This window comes from Nycticebus coucang, chromosome 18 (assembly GCF_027406575.1).
Source record: "Nycticebus coucang isolate mNycCou1 chromosome 18, mNycCou1.pri, whole genome shotgun sequence".
In the NCBI taxonomy this organism is placed as follows: Eukaryota; Metazoa; Chordata; class Mammalia; order Primates; family Lorisidae; genus Nycticebus; species Nycticebus coucang.
In genome coordinates this window covers 32784239-32798103 of record NC_069797.1, presented here as the reverse complement: position 1 = coordinate 32798103, position 13865 = coordinate 32784239, and positions in this window count along the sequence as shown.

The window sequence follows — 13865 nt, the reverse complement described above, 5'->3', positions numbered from 1 at the left end:
TGGTAGCCTTGCATGAAGACCCTTAAATTCTCCTTTTTCTTCCATTCTTTTCTTTTTTCTTTCTTTTTTTTTTTTTTTAATTTGGCCGGGGCTGGGTTTGAACCCGCCACCTCCGGCATATGGGACCGGCGCCCTACCCGCTGAGCCACAGGCGCCGCCCATTCTTTTTTCTTTCGTTATGAAAGAACCAGACCAGTGCCATCTTAAGGAGTTAAGTTTCACGCACCCACCCACCCACCCCCGCCCTCTAGTTTCACCTTCCAGGCAAGCCCTGGCATCATGAGACAACTGACCAATCCAGAAGCGCCCCCTTTGTTTCAAGCTGTGCACGCCCACCCGCTGCGCGGGACCATAAAAAACCCTTGCTCCAGAATTCTGGGCTCCTGGCTTGGAACCGTTGTAATGGAGACCCCAGGAGTCCAAGTTCGAACTTGCAATAAAATGGCTTTTTGCTTTTGCATCGGACTCGGCTCCCTGGTGGTCTTTGAGGGGGACTTCAAGATCTGGGCACTTCACTTCCTCTCTTTCCCTCATAGGATCTCTGCTGCCCGTATAGAGTGCAGTGGCATTATCATAGCTCACTGCAGCCCTGGGACTTGCAGGCACCAGTCACCACATCCGGCTACTTCTTTTATTTTTTGTAGAGATGGGGTCTCATAGTGTTTACTCAGGCTGGTCTCAAACTCCTGGCCTCAAATGATCCTCCCACCTCCACCTCCCAGAGTGCAAAGATTATAGGCATGAGCCATTGTGCCTGGCCAAGACCCCTAAATTTTCTAATTCCACATTTGGGTCTCTAGACAAAGGAAATAATGAAGTATAGAAAAAAGCCTTATGTGGAAAAAAGGCCTTACTGGACGCAGTGGCTTACACCTGTAATCCCAGCACTCTGGGAGGTGAGGTGGATGGCTTGCTTGACCTCATCGGTTCGAGACCAGGCCGAGCATGAACAAGACCCCATCTCTAAAAAATAGCTAAGCATTGTGGTGGGCATCTGTAGTCCCTGCTACTTGGGAGACTGAGGCAAGAGGCTCTCTTGAGCCCAAGAGTTTGAGGAGGTTGCTGTGAGCTGTGACACCATGGCATTCTACCAGGGGCAAGAAAGCAAGACTCTGTCTCAAAAAAAAAAAAAAGATACATTCAAAGAGATTATAATAATACAGAAAATTGCTTAGGTAAAAATTTGTATTTGGAAAAAACCCAAAATCTTGGCTGGGTGCCAGCCACATACATCAAGGCTGGCAGGTTCAAACCTGGCCTGGGCCAGCTAAAACAACAATGACAACTGCAACAAAAAATAGCTGGGCATTGTGGTGGGCGCCTGTAGTCCCAGCTACTTAGGAGGCTGAGGTAAAAGAACCACTTAAGCCCAAGAATTTGAGGTTGCAGTTGAGCTGTGATGCTATGGCATTCTAACTGAGGGCGACATAATGAGACTGTCTCAAAAAAAGAAAAGAAAAAACCTGAGATCTTGTTTATGTGATTCTATATCTTGGTCAAAGGTATAGAAAATAATTGCACTGAATGAAAACTGGAAGTCATGGCACCAAAATATTAACAGAGGTTCTCTCTGGTGGTGGGGTGATTTTCTTTTCTGGCCCCTGTGATGCCTAACACCTGTAATCCCAGCACTTTGAGAGGCTGAGAGGGGAGGATCACTTGATCCCAGGAGTTTGAGATCAGCCTGGACAATATAGTGAGACCCCATTGCTGCAAATAATTAAAAAAACTAGCCAGCCATGGTGGTACATACCTGTAGTCCCAGCTACTCAGGGAGGATCCCTTGAACCCAGGAGTTTGAGGCTGCATTAAGCAATGATCACACAACCGCACTCCAGCCCTGGGTGATAGAGTGAGGATCCATCTCTAAAAACAAACAAAAAATTTCTTCTTCTGATATAAACGTACTACATATTTTTATTAAGGAAAATATAAACTTTTTTTTTTTTTTTTGAGACAGAGTCTCCCTCTGTTGCCCAGGATAGAATGCCTTGGTGTCAGCCTAGCTCACAGCAACCTCAGACTTCTGGGTTCAAACCATCCTCCTGCCTCAGCCTCCTGAGTAGTTGGGACTACAGATACCCACCATGATGCCTGGCTAGTTTTTCTATTTTTAGTAGAGACAGGGTCTCACTCTTCCTCTGGCTGGTCTCAAACTCCTGAGTTCAAGCTATCCTCCTGCCTTACCTTCCCAGAGAGCTAAGATTACAGGTATGAGCCCCCGTTCCCTGCCTAAAATATAAACATTTTATAACGGTGATTATTTTTCTCCTTCAAACCTATTCTGGCTCACTTGCCAAAGATCAGCTCTATGCCCCTTGGTGCTCTGGCGACATCAGGAGCTGACTTAGACTGAACCAGGCAGCACTATGCTGAGCATATTACACCCTTTACCTGATGGAATTGTTACCATCGCCTAGGAGGTAAGGATTATTATCCTTTTTACAGATGATGTAAGTATGGCTTAGAGGGATGAAAGAACATGGTCTTTTCTTCTCTGGGTACAGATTTTCTTCTCCCTACACTTGTTCTGGTGCTTTCTGTATCCTAAGCCTTAATATGTGTTGAGCCCTTTGCCAGGAACATCCTTCCCATTTTCCTTGACTTATTCAATTACTGTTCATCCTTCAAGACTCATCTCCATATCATACTTCCAGGCGGAATTAGTCATTGCCTCATATGTACTTCCACAATGTTGTAGTCATCCCTTTAACCCTGGTTTTACACTTAACCTGGTCATAAATGTGTGTTTTCAGGTTTGTTTCCTCCCAATCTCTACCCATCTCTTGCCTCCAGAGTTGAGGGCAGAGACAATGTTTTTTTTTTTGTTTGTTTTTTTATAAGAGGAAGGGCTTTATTCACCAGCCGGGAGCTTACGGCATAGAAAAATTCCAAATGGCCCCACTCCCCGACTGCCTTGGTCTTTCCCTTTTTATTGACAGTCAAAAAGTTCCACCCCAGGTGGCGCCTGTGGCTCAGTGAGTAGGGCGCCGGCCCCATATACTGAGGGTGGTGGGTTCAAACCCAGCCCCGGCCAAACTGCAACCAAAAAAAAAATAGCCGGGCGTTGTGGCGGGTGCCTGTAGTCCCAGCTACTCGGGAGGCTGAGGCTAGAGAATCGCGTAAGCCCAAGAGTTAAGAGGTTGCTGTGAGCCGTGTGACGCCACAGCACTCTACCCGAGGGCAGTACAGTGAGACTCTGTCTCTACAAAAAAAAAAAAAAGTCAAACTGCAACAAAAGAATAGCCGGGCGTTGTGGCGGGCGCCTGTAGTCCCAGCTGCTCGGGAGACTGAGGCAAGAGAATCGCGTAAGCCCAAGAGCTGGAGGTTGCTGTGAGCCGTGTGACGCCACGGCACTCTACCGAGGGCAGTAAAGTGAGACTCTGTCTCTACAAAAAAAAAAAAAAAGTTCCACCCCACAGGTACTCTTCTCATTGGCCAGTTTGAATCAAGCGGGAGATGCTATTCCCATCCCTACAGAACTACAGGATTTTACAGAACTTGGAAATTTCCAAGTTTCAGGAAATTAAGTTTACAAATTCCCAAGAGCTGAGTCACCGTGGAGAGGACCCTGCAGGTGTATCCTTGTGGTCTCCTTGAGAAGACCTGTTCTTCTAGACCTCACCCTTCTTGGCTATCCTCTCTCATTCCTCACTTTTAAGACCCCAGTATATTTTAATTTGGGGTCTCAATATCAGCTTGTTTCTGCAGGTGCCAATATTAATTACTTTTCAGCACTGAGGTTTTAGGGACTGACTCTTCCTGGGTTCTCTACTCAGGCCTTAATAGTACTATGGTGGTGGGCTAATATACATACGAGTTTTTACTTTTCCCTGTGACATTCCCCCCCTTTCCCAAAGTTCAAAGTCCAAAAAGTCCCTCAAGGAGTTTCCTCAAGCTTCAGCCATGCGTTGACCAGCCAGCTCCCAGTATGTGGCTGGAGCAGGACATGTTGATTGTTTTAAAAGTTACCTTTACTGGGCGGCGCCTGTGGCTCAAGGAGTAGGGTGCCGGTCCCATATGCTGGAGGTGGCGGGTTCAAACCCAGCACTGGCCAAAAAAAAAAAAAAAAAATTAAAATTAAAAAAAAAAAGTTACCTTTACTTTCCAAGGGGCAGTAAAGCCCCAGTCAGCTGTGATGACTCCAGGTGAGTATTTCTTTCACCTTCACTGCTGTGCGTGTGGTCAGGATAATGGTGTAAAGTCCTTTCTACCTTGGTTTCAGGGGGACCAGGTTCTGATTCCAGACCTAGACTTGGTCCCCTTGATCTTCCAGAGAGAAAAGATGTACAGACACAAAAGACTAAACAGAACACAGTTAATTACCCCAGTGGAGATTTTCCTTGTTACTCTTTCTAGGGTTTTTGTCTATTCAGTTCAGTCTTTCCCAGTTCTTTTTGGAGTTCCTGCTAAATTGCAGAGAACAGAGGCCTCTTTGAACAACACCAGTGGCAAGGCCTGCATCCAGTTAAGCTTTGCTTCCTGGCAGAGTTTACCAATTTCTGCTCTTATGGTCCTGTTTATGCACTTTACCCTGTCTAAGCTTTGAGGCCTACAAATTATTCAAAGCTTTAGCTTATTATTTGCACTACTTCTGTTATGAAGGCTAGCCCATTGTCAAATTTAAAACAGAGTGGCAAACTAAACCATGGGACGATTTCTCTGGGCAATACTTTACTACTTCAGGAGTCCTTTTTATCCCGGTGGGGAAGGTTTTACCTATTCCAAGTCTGATAGACCATCATCAGCCAGTACTTTTCCCCTCTAAACCTGGGCATTACAGTAAAGTCTACCTGGAAGTCCTTGAAGGGCGTTGCTCCATATGACTGGATTCCTGGGGGTACCACTGGTCCTTGGCACGCGTTGAACTGGCTGCCAGTGACACACTGTAGACTGACAGTTTTGGCCAGGGCTGCCAGGTGGGAGATGTAGAAGTACTGGCCCAGCAATTTCATCAAATACTCCTGTCACCATGGTGGCTCCTAGAATCTGGGGGACTGCTAATGTCCATCTGGCATCTTTATCCATCCTCCCTCTGCTTCCTGGCTCCCTTCCGCTGCCAGCCATTCCTTCTCCTCCCAGGAGTAGATAGGGGTGAGCTCTGGAACCCATGGGATGAGGAGAGACACTCGCAACACCTGGTACGGTTGGGATGCAGCCCTTTTTGCCTCAGTACCAACCCTAGTGTTTGCTTTAGTGATGGTGGAAGCATTTCCTTGATGTCCACAACAGAGCATCACTGCTACCTTCCAGAGTTTCCATACTGCCTCTAGTAACTGAAGTATCTCCTGCTGATACTTAATGTCCTTTTTTCCAGAATTTAATGGTCCCTTCTCCTTTTACAATGCCCTGCGTACTTGGAGAGTCAGAAAAGCATTCAAATTTTTCCCTTGACTTAGTTCTAAGGCTCCAGTCAAGGCAATTAACTCAGCCTTCTGAGCCAATGTTCCTTGGGGTAAGGGCTTAGCCTCTACAGTCTCTGTTAAGGTGACCACTGCCTACCCAGCCCGCCGCTCACCTTGCACCATCACATAACTGCTTCCATCTACATACAAGTCCCAGTCTGCATCTGTCCAGGGCTGGTCACGCAAGTCAGGTCTGCTAGAGTACACATTATCTACGATTTCCGTACAGTCATGCTCAGTCTCGCTTCCACTGACTGGAAGGAGCATGGCTTGGTTCAGAGTGTTGCATTAGAGAGCCAAAAATGTCCCTTAGTGTCCATTAAATTGACCACAGAGTGGGATACTTTTACTCTGAGATCCTGCCCTAGAGTCAACTTATCAGCTTCTTGACAAGGACAGCAGTAGCGGCTAGAGCCCGTAAGCAGGGTGGCCATCCTTTTGCCACTCTATCCAACTGCTTAGAGAGGTAGGCTACAGGCCTTGGCCAGCACCTAATCAGCTGGCTTAACACACCCACAGCCATTTTATCTCTCTCTGAGACATACAGAGTAAAGGACTTGGTCAAGTTTGGCAGTCCCAAAGCAGGTGCAGCCATTAGCCTCATCTTTAGCTGGGAGAAGGCACGTTCCTGTTCTCCTCCCCATTCCAAGGGCTTTCCTTCCTTTTTTCAAGTTGCCTCATACAAGGGCTTAGCCAAGACAGTCAAGATGGCAAAGTTGGGAATCCAAAGGCGACAGAAGCCAACCGGGCCTAAGAATTTCCAAACCTGCTTTTGGCTGGTGGGGCTGAGGAGGCAATTAATGACCTGCCTCCGTTTCATGCCTAGATACCTCTACCCCTGCTGGACAGTAAATCTTAGATAACGTACTGGCTGCTGTCAAATCTGGGCCTTCCGTTTGGATACTTTATAGCCACATACCTCTAGATGTCATAAAAGACAGTCCATGCCTCGGGCACAGCCATCCTGGGTAGGGTGTCCTGAAAGGAGGTCATCGACATATTGGAACAGCACACATTATAATTCCTCAGCTGGGCATTTCTGGAGGTCATGAGCCAGCCCTTCTCCAAAAATCATGGGTGTTTTGAACCCCTGTGGTAACCTGGTCCATGTGTACTGTTTTCATGTCTGGTCTCTCCCACTGGAAAGCAAACGGCCTCTGGCTTCCCAGAGCAAGCCTTATACTGAAAAAGGCCTCTTTTAACTTCAGACAAGTGGGCCACTTGGCTTCTGCTGGCAGCAGATTCAGCAGAGAAGGATGCAGTGTTTATAGTTACACCATTTACTGGGAAATTTTAGATAACATTTAATACTGCACAAGTTTTCCAGTGTTGCCAACAGGTGACCTTTGTTGAGTCTTAAGGCTTCAGAGTAAATATAACTACTTTATATAATTCTATACTCTTTGGCCAGTCTCTTAGTCCCATTCAACAGATCAATTTAGTAAAGATCAGTTACGTCTCATTTTATGAATACAGACAAGGCTGGGATCTAAATACAGATGGACCACAGCCTCTTTTTCCTCCTTTTAAACTATTTTTCTCTCTCCAATTTCTCTCTTCCCTAAAGGCAAATTATAGTAGAACTAACTTATTTGCCAAAATAAACTGTACCTTAAGTATACGGGGTCTGATTATTTGCATAAAGTGCAGTAAGAATAATTAATTAATAGCCATCTAGGCTCTTCTTTCCTTTAAAATTGGCTTTGCTGGAACCTTTTATAAGGAATCTCAGGCTGGACTTTCTGAAAGCCTTTCAGAGCCCAGGTTTCATCTGTGCCATTAGATACCTGTACGCATTTGGTAAATCTCTCTTCTCTTAAGGTCCCCAAGCACATTTTGATTCCTGGACCTGTCAGCAAGCGATCTTCGTTACTTATCACAGATCAGGAAATGTTACTGATGGGTATCTGGCCAGTTTTCCAAAGGCCTTTTTTATTGGCCTTATAAAGTCAACCTTAATTCCTTAATGCAGTCTGGACACCTCTGGAAATGCTATTCCAGCCAAAGCCTTGGTAAAATAACCAGTGCCTTCATCATGTTCTTATTGAACTTATGCAAAATAACTGTATTGTCAGAAATTAAGAATACTTACCAACGGCTTTCAAGTTCCTGAGAAAACAAGGAGAGAGAAAAATACATGTTTCAAACTCTGCTCATAAGTACATACATTGCTTGAAAAGCTACAAATAGCTCAAAAGACAGAAAATTATTTTCTTGACTTCTGGAAAACAGAGCACAGAAAGAATTAATAATATTTCGAACAAAAAGCCATTACAAACTAGCCCAGTTCCATGTAACGGATTTCTGTTCTATTGAAGTTAGGTTAGCAATACTCATAGACATTTTAACTTTCCAATGAAATTTCTAAAAATCTGCTTTTTAGTCCAAAGGTATTCAATTTCCAAAGACATCAGGAATTTGAATTCGAAAGAATTCGTCAGCCTCTCTTAATATTTCTTTTTCTTTTTAGGATAAACTTTGGACTCAGCCAGTTACATAAAAAATGCTTTCTTTTTTACATAAATTAAAATTATTACCAACAATGTATGTTAGAACAGACCGATGTCTGTGTGTGTGTGTGTTTGGCCGGGGCTGGGTTTGAACCCGCCACCTCTGGCATATGGGACCAGCATCCTACTCCTTGAGCCACAGGCGCCACCCAGAACAGACCAATGTCTTATATGTTAGGACAGACCAATGCTTTATACATTAGGACAGACAAATGCTTTATAATATTGGAACATGTATTTAACCATAATCCACACAAAATTAATCACCATTTTGTATTTGACAATGTTTCCTATATATTTTAATCAAATAAGTTTAATCTGTTTTCCCATGACTTTCAGTGGTCTTAATATTTCAAGAAGACCAAATTTAGAGTTGTTGTTGGCCTGGGCCAAGTTTGAATCCGCCAGTCTCAGTGCATGTGGCCAGCGTTGCAACCACTGCCCTACGGTCACCAAGCCCCAGATTTAGAGTTTTTATTTTGGAAGGTTTGTCAAATATAAAAGGCCTAAAACATTTGTTTAAACAAAATTACAAGCCAAAAGATTTTAAAGGAAATACATAGTCAACTGGATCACATGTAAATTCTTTCACAAATTCTCTTTTATGAGCTTCATTTAACCTGCACAGACCATTTACAAATATTCTAAACTTTCCTTAACTTTTGCCCTGCCTTTCACTTTCTTACACAACCATTCTGTTTCAGGACAAAATTTATCACACAAGATTCTTTCTTTACACAATGCCATTCTCCTTTCTGTCTGAATTTCTCGTACTCTCAAAAACTCACTGCCCACAAAACAGGATCCCAGTTTACCATGAAGTCACCCATTCACTCAGCCAAACTGATAACTAGAAGGTTTAAAAGGCAAAAATCTTATCCTTTAACAAAGATTCAGTTTCCCCAACAATTTAAACAACCAAATTATTACGTTTTACAAATGAGAGATGTTTTATGAGATATAACATTGATACAGGATTTTCCCACTCAGTGCTGAACAGGGAACCCCCATTTTTCAGGCTCAGGTGAGCTCAGACATCAGACTCCCCTCACCAGGCACAAACCCTCTGAGTCCCAGCAAGGTCATGGACAAAGCAGCCCAAAACCTTTGGACGGCTCCACCCTGACTAAGGAGCACACACCCTAATCTCCTCCCCAGACAAAAACTGCAGCAGAGACCTAATAACCCTGTCCAGGATGAGGCGCTGCATTCATTCATTTGCTAGAACACCCCTTCAGTTTGTAAAGGTAGTCTTGGCCAAAATATCTCTCAGGGCCAATGATTTACCCCTAGGAAAAGGACTTGTGCAGGGAACCTCTGATCTGGGCCTCCTCCCCACTTCCAGAGGCTGTTCACCTTGGAGACCTATTGCTTTATATGGATACAGCCAGCATGAGATTTATACTCTCTTCCCCAGATTTTCAAGGGCCATCCAGAGCTCACTGGACTGCCTGAACCGCAACACTTTTCAAGGCACAACCCTCTGCCAATAGCTCTGGCACTCTCCACTCTCTCTGTATGCCCTTCAGTCCAACAAAGTGCCATTTTATCACTGATCTTTGGCCCACGGGCTCAATTCTCAAATTCCGGAGACCAAACACTCACTGAAGACATTCCAGTAATAAAACTACAACAACATCCTTTCTAATGTCTTTTCATTTTTCACCCCAAGTCCCACATGGCCACCTGGTCACCACCAAAGACAGAAAGGAGAAAACCTGGAACTTCCAGTTTCTCTCAGAGTAGCCAGGGGGCAAAGTTGGAGCAGGGAAGAAGGGCACACTCACACATTCATTTCACCCCATGAATGGGGTGGGGGGAAGGGCGAAACCCCACCTATTGTTACCCATCTCTGTCGGTTGTTCTCAAAGCACTCACATGCACACAATTCCAACCCACTTCTTAACCTGGGCAGCCTCGATTTCCCACTCGAGCTGCTACTTAGCCATAGGAGGCAACCAACACGCCCCTAGGCCCTGTGAAGGAAGGTCCAACCCCACCCTCGCAGTTCTCTCAGTCACACCACAGCCACACACTCTTACACACCTCTCAACAGACCTGCCGGTGATCTAATGCCCAAGGAGTTGATCAGGCTCCTCTTCCACTAAAACTATAGTGGGATCCCCAGATCGATCACACCTTGCCTTAGACGTCTCCCTGCGTAGGTACCTGTTCCCGCATGCCAGTTCCTCCCGGTGTCTGGACTCCTTGAAGACCCGCCGATGGGGTCCTTTCTCAGTCCAGTCGAAGTGTCCACACAGGGAGGCCAAACTGCCTCCCTGGTGCGCTCAGTGGTTCATGTCGCCCAGGCCCATCAGGGGCCCCCACATGGGTGTCCAGAGGATTGGTGGCAACTACCAGGTGCATATTCTCTCCAGGGGTGATCTCACTTCCCGGTCAGGGAACCAAAAATGTTGCAGGAAGACAAGGCCCAACGGAGAGAAAGAGCACCCAAACACCACGTTTATAAGAGGAAGGGCTTAGGGCATAGAAGAATTCCAAATGGCCGCGCTCCAGAGACAATGTTTTTTATACCTCTGTATCCCATAGCATTGAGCTGGACATGCAATAAAACGAAATGTTAAATAGTTTGATGGCATGCTTCAACTATGGTCAATTGATTGCAGCTGTCTGGATCGCTGCATTGGGATGTGCCGTTTCTCTGGCTTGCTGGGAAGGAGTCCTGTGATCCATTAGTGATGTCTGCCATGGGCTTAGGAATGGTAAATATTGGCACTAATAACTGCATTCCCAGCTACTCAGGAGGCTGAGGCAAGAGGATTGCTCAAGCCCAAGAGTTGGAGGCTGCTATGAGCTGTGACACCATGGCACTCTATCCAGGGCAACAGAGTAAGACTCTGTCTCCAAAAGAAAAAAAAAAGGAAGAAGTGAGATTGTCCCAAGTAAGGGGAACAGCTGAGCCTTAAAGAGCAATGCTGCCCAGAATTCAGGCAAGTGCAGGGTTGGAGGTGCAACTCTTAATTACCCCAGAGGGGAGATGATTACCCATCCCACTTCCTATCTTGGGTCTCATTTTAAATACTTTCCTCTTGATAGAAACTTCTCGTCCATCCATCCCTCCACCCATTTATTTAGCATCTACTGCCTGCCAGGCCCACTACTAGACGTTGAGGTTATAGGAAATAAATTACATAATCCTTTGCTTCAAGGAGTTCTCAGGCTAGTGGGAAGTAGCACCACAATCCCAAATAACAATAATAAAAGTAGGCAGTATGATGAATCAGTTCAGAGAGAAAGCATGTGTGTTAGTTATCAAGAGGAAGTCAAAGGATTCACAGAGGAGCTGAATTTTGAAGCATAAGATAATGAAAAGGAGTCACCAGGACAATAGAGAAAAGAAATGGTGAAGGTTTCTATATAGTGGGAAAGGCAGGTCTGCAAGAGAGAGCAGGGGCACCTATGGTGTAGGGGTGGCTGAGCTTGTCAGGGGACACCCTGAAGGCAATTGACTCAGGCCACATGTTCAAAAGGGTTTGAGTTTAGGTTTTCAGTCCTAGATAATCACTCCCAGGATTTTTTTTTTTTTAAGACCAGAGTCTCATTATGTTACTCTCGGTAGAGTGTGGTGGCATCACAGCTCACAGCAACCTCAAACTCTTGGGTTTAAGCGATTCTCTTGCCTCAGCCTCCCAAGTAGCTGGAACTACAGGCGTCCACCACAATACCCGGCTATTTTTTTGTTGTAGTTGTCATTGTTGTTTGGCAGGCCCGGGCCAGCTCCAGTGTATGTGGCTAGCGCCCTACTCACTGAGCTACAGGTGCTGAGCCCACTCCCAGGATTGATCTTTGTCTTTTAATTGAAGTGTTTAGCCCAGTTACATTTAACATAATTATTGATACAGTTGTGATTAAGTCTATCATCTTGCCAAATCTTTTTTACTTTTCCCACCTGTTTTTACTTTCTACTTCTTCTTTCTTGTCCAATAGATTAATTATATTATTTCATTTATATCCTCTATCATCATTTTAGTTATAGCTTTAAAATTCCTTTTTTTTTTTTTGAGACTGAGTCTCACTCTGTGCCCTAGGTAGAGTGCCATAAGACAGCCTAACTCACAGAAACCTCAAACTCCTGGGCTCAAGTGATCCTTCAGCCTCAGCCTTCCAAGTAGCTAGAAATACAGTTACCTGCCACCACACCTGGCTAATTTTTCTGTTTTTAGTAGAGATGAGGGTCTCACTCTTGCTCAGGCTGGTCTCAAACTCCCAAGCTCAAGCAATTCTCCCACCTCAGCCTTCTAGAGTGCTAGGATTACAGGCATCTGTGTGAACCCCCACACCTGGCCTAAAATACTTTTTCAGTGGTTATTCCTAGTCTGTATGCCCTCTTGACATCTTGCAGTCAATCTCAAATGAGTACTTTTTTTTCCTTTTGAGACAGGGCCTCACTCTGTTGCCCAAACTAGAGCATAGTGGCATGATCTTAGCTCACTACATCCTCTCATCTCAGCCTCCTGAGTAGCTAGGACTATAGGCATGTACCATCACACCTGGCTGTTTTTTAAATTTTTCATAGACACAGGGTCTTACTATGTTGCCCAGGCTGGTCATTTCTCCTGGGCTCAAACGATTCTCTGCCTCAGCCTCCTAAAGTGCTGGGATTACAGGTATATTAAAATAATACTTGACTACTATACACATACATATATATATTTTTTCTTTTTCTTGAGACAACCCTCGGTAGAGTGTTGTGGTGTCATAGCTCATAGCAACCTTAAACTCTTGGGCTCAAGCCACTCTCTTGCCTCAGCCTCTCGAGTAGCTAGGACTACAGGTACCCACTACAATGTCCAGCTATTTTTAGAGATGGGGAATCTCACTCTTGCTCAGGCTGGTCTTGAACTCATGAGCTCAGACAATCCACCTGCCTCGGCCTCCCAAAGTGCTAAGATTACAGGTATGAGCCTGTATATATATATATCCCCTCCCCACCCCTGTGGGGACCTGTGAGGCAAAGAATATATATGTGTGTGTATAAATATGTATAAAAATATATATTTACACATTAACTATTTATTTATGCTGTGAATATCACAGTTATGTAGCATTATATTGTATGTTAAAATGTTTTAACTTGGCCTGGCATGGTGGCTCATGTCTGTAATCCTAGCACTTTGGGAGGCCAAGGTGGATGAATTGCTTGAGCTCAGGAGTTCAAGACCAGCCTGAGCAACAGCAAGACTACTAAAAATAGAAGAACTAGCTGGGTGTGGTGGACACCTGAAATCCCAGCTACTCAGGAGGCTGAGGGAAGGGGATTGGTCAAGCCCTAGAGTTTGAAGTTGCTGTGAGCTATGATGCCACAGCACTGTACCCAATGTGACAGAATGAGACTCTGTCTCAAAAAAAAAAATTGTTAACTTATTATTATTATTATTATTTTTTGTCGAGACAGAGTCTCACTTTATGGCCCTCGGTAGAGTGCCGTGGCCTCACCCAGCTCACAGCAACCTCCAACTCCTGGGCTTAAGCAATTCTCTTGCCTCAGCCTCCCGAGTAGCTGGGACTACAGGTGCCTGCCACAACACCCGGCTATTTTTTTTTGGTTGCAGTTTGGCCGGGGCCGGGCCTGAACCCGCCACCCTCGGTATATGGGGCTGGCGCCCTACTGACTGAGCCACAGGCGCCGCCCAAAATTGTTAACTGATTAAATGTAAATATTTTCAACACTATATTATACCAGCCTGGGCAATGTAGCAAGACCCTGTCTCTACAAAAACTTTTATTAAAAATTAGCTAAGCATGGAGCACACACCTATAGCACCAGCTATTCAGGAGTCTGGAGCAGGAGGATCACTTTAACTCAGGAGGTTGAGGTTACAGTGAGCTATGATCAGACCACCGCACTCCAGACTGAGGGACAGAGAGAGACCCTGTCTCTAAAATAAATAAATAAATAAACAGACTATACTAGAAAAACCTGTCTTGT